General features: G+C 79.8%; 1 non-coding gene across 1 annotated transcript in view; it reads right to left on the bottom strand.

The window, feature by feature from the left end:
• LOC144248504 (5.8S ribosomal RNA) overlaps positions 1 to 82 on the bottom strand; it is a 153-nt gene extending 71 nt beyond the window's left edge. Inside the window, exon 1 of the ribosomal RNA XR_013341798.1 lies at positions 1 to 82. This exon is cut by the window's left edge and continues 71 nt beyond it. This is a non-coding gene — a ribosomal RNA (5.8S ribosomal RNA).
• Positions 83 to 2,500: the final 2,418 nt, after the last annotated feature.

Below are 2,500 nucleotides of genomic sequence, written 5' to 3'. Positions count from 1 at the left end.
GTGTCCTGCAATTCACATTAATTCTCGCAGCTAGCTGCGTTCTTCATCGACGCACGAGCCGAGTGATCCACCGCTAAGAGTTGTCTGGCTTTCGGCACCGAACCCCGCACACGGGCGGAGGGGGCCCCTTTTTTTCTCTCTCGCCGAGGGGGCACGCACGCGGGCCGCCCCCGGCTTCGACCGTACGAGCACACAACGCAACGAACCGAGTGGGGGGGGAAAGAAAAACCATCCGAGAGCGAAACGCCCAACGGAACGCTCCGAAGGTCGGCGGGAAAGGCGGGGGGACCCGCGTCCCCGACCGCCTCCCCCCGCCGCTACGAGCGAGGGGAGACGCCGCCGGCAAACTGTGCCGTCCTCCGGAGGCGGCCCAGGCGCCCGGGCTCGGCCCGGCCTCCGCACGGAGGAGGCACGCGGCGCGCGCCGGACCGCGGGGGGACACGGCGGCCCGCCCGGCCTCGCTGCAACGGGACGACGGGACGCACGCGGCCGGGGGCGCGGCCGTCGGCCCCCGCGCGCGCCGCTCTCCCTTCTCACCGCCGCTCCGCGGACCCGCGGAGCGCCGCCGCGCCACCGCGCGGCCGGCTCGCTCTCTCTCCCCAGCGGCCTTGCCGCGCTCGAGACGGCACGCGACGGCCACCGCCCAACCGGCAACGCCCCCCGCGGGACCGCTCCCGCCGGGAAGGGCGAGCGCCCGGCGGACGCGCTCCGCCGCCGGCGCCGGAGGCGGGCGCCGCACCGAGACCCGAGCCGGCGTCGCGAGCGCCCGGAGCCTGCCGGACGGCTGACCCGCCGCCGCAACGGCCGCACTCCCGGGACCGCCGCCGCCTCGCACCGTCACGGAGCCCCTTTTTCCTCGGGCACGCGCGGCCCAGGGGAAGGCGTGCGGCGCCGAGCCGGGGGGGTAGGCGGGGAGGGGGGCAGCGACGCCCGCCCTTTTCTCCCCGCTGACCGGGCGGGGAGACCGGGCGGGGAAGCGCCCCCCCCCCCAACCCCCCACGGCCGCCGCGCGCACGACCTTCCTCCGGGGCTCCGCGAGCGGACGGAGAAAAGGGCGACGGGGAGGCGGCGGGCGGGGCCCGGGCCGGGACCGCCGCCGGCGACGGCGGGCGCCGTCCGGCCGGCCGTCCCCGCTGGCGGGGGACACTCGCCGAGCGGCGCCGCCGCCGCTCGGCACGGGGCCGCCCGCGCTCGCGGACTCTCCGGCGACGGAGGGACCTGCCGAGCGCTCGGCCCCGGGCGGGCGGGCGGTCCCTGAGCCGGGGACGGCCGGCGACCGGCGCCGCCGGCGCGCTCGAGGAGAAGGCCGTCGAGGGGAGAGAGACGGCGCGGCCGCGCCGCGCGCGGCGCCGCACCCCAGAGACCGCAGAGGCGGCCGAGGAAGGAGGAGAGCGCGGCGGGCCCCGGCGGCCGCAACCCCGCAGCTGAGGAAGGGGCGAGAGAGCGCGCGCTCTCTGCCGGCGTCGCCCGTTTCGAGGCGAGCGGGTCGGCCCCCGCGGCCGACCGCGCGCCGCGGCCTCTCCGCCGAGGCCGGGCCGCGGAGAGGGGGGGGCAGGGCGCCCCTCCCCGGCGCGGCGCGACAAACCCCCCGCGCGCGGTAACGCGGCGGGACGACGGCCGCGCGGCCGGTGGCCGCGGGCACCACCGCAGGGGATCACGCGGGAGTAGCTCCCCACCCCTCAATGGAGCCGCGCACCGCCGCCCGGCAACCGCCGCCGCCGCCGCCGCGGCGGAAGGACGCGCCGAGCCGCCCGAGTCTTTAAACCGCCGCCCCGGCTCGGCGGCGGCCCTTTCGCGGCCCCCTCCCCGCAGCGTTTGACGACGCCGAGGAAAAGGAAGCCGGGGGGCCGCCGGAGGCGCGGAGCGCTAGGTACCTGGCCCTGGGGCGAGGGAAACGACCTGCATGGCCCCGCCGGGGTGCCTCCCCCGCTGCCGCCCTCGGGGGAGCGTCCACCGGCGGGGGCGCGCCCGACGTCTGCCGCCACCACCGCGGCGTCCTTCTCGGGGCCCGGGGTTTCCCTCAGTAGCCCGGCGCTGCGCCCGAGAGGACCGCCGCGGCTCGGGCCGCCCCGCCGGTGCGGGGACGCGGCCCAGCCGCCGAGCGACCTCGCCGACCACGCCGGGAGAGGCCGCGGCGACGACGACGCCGGCGGGGCGAGGAACGCCTTCGCCGCCGCCTCCGCCGCCGCGCCTCCCCGGCGGCGGGTCCCGCGCGCTCCCCCGCCACGAAGCGCGGCCCGGAACGCCCGGAGGACCTCGACCCCCGGCGTTTCCCCACCCTCTGCCGCGCCAGAGGGCCCGCCTCGGGCCCGAGAGCGGGGCTCTACCCGGCCGGGCAAAAGCCCCGCTTCCCCGGTGCGGGAAGAGCCGGAGGAGCCGCCTCCTCCGAGCCCCGAAGGCGCGGGCGCGCCTCCGGGAGGGGGCCGTGCCGAGCACCCCTCTCCCTTCCCGGCACCCGGGCGGCTCCCGCGCAGCAGGGGCAGAGAGAGCGAGGGCCGGG

This window comes from Lonchura striata, chromosome 28 (assembly GCF_050655825.1).
Source record: "Lonchura striata isolate lonStrDom1 chromosome 28, ASM5065582v1, whole genome shotgun sequence".
NCBI lineage: Eukaryota > Metazoa > Chordata > Aves > Passeriformes > Estrildidae > Lonchura > Lonchura striata.
Note: the sequence above shows the minus strand (reverse complement) of the source record. Positions and strands in the feature narration are given on the sequence as shown.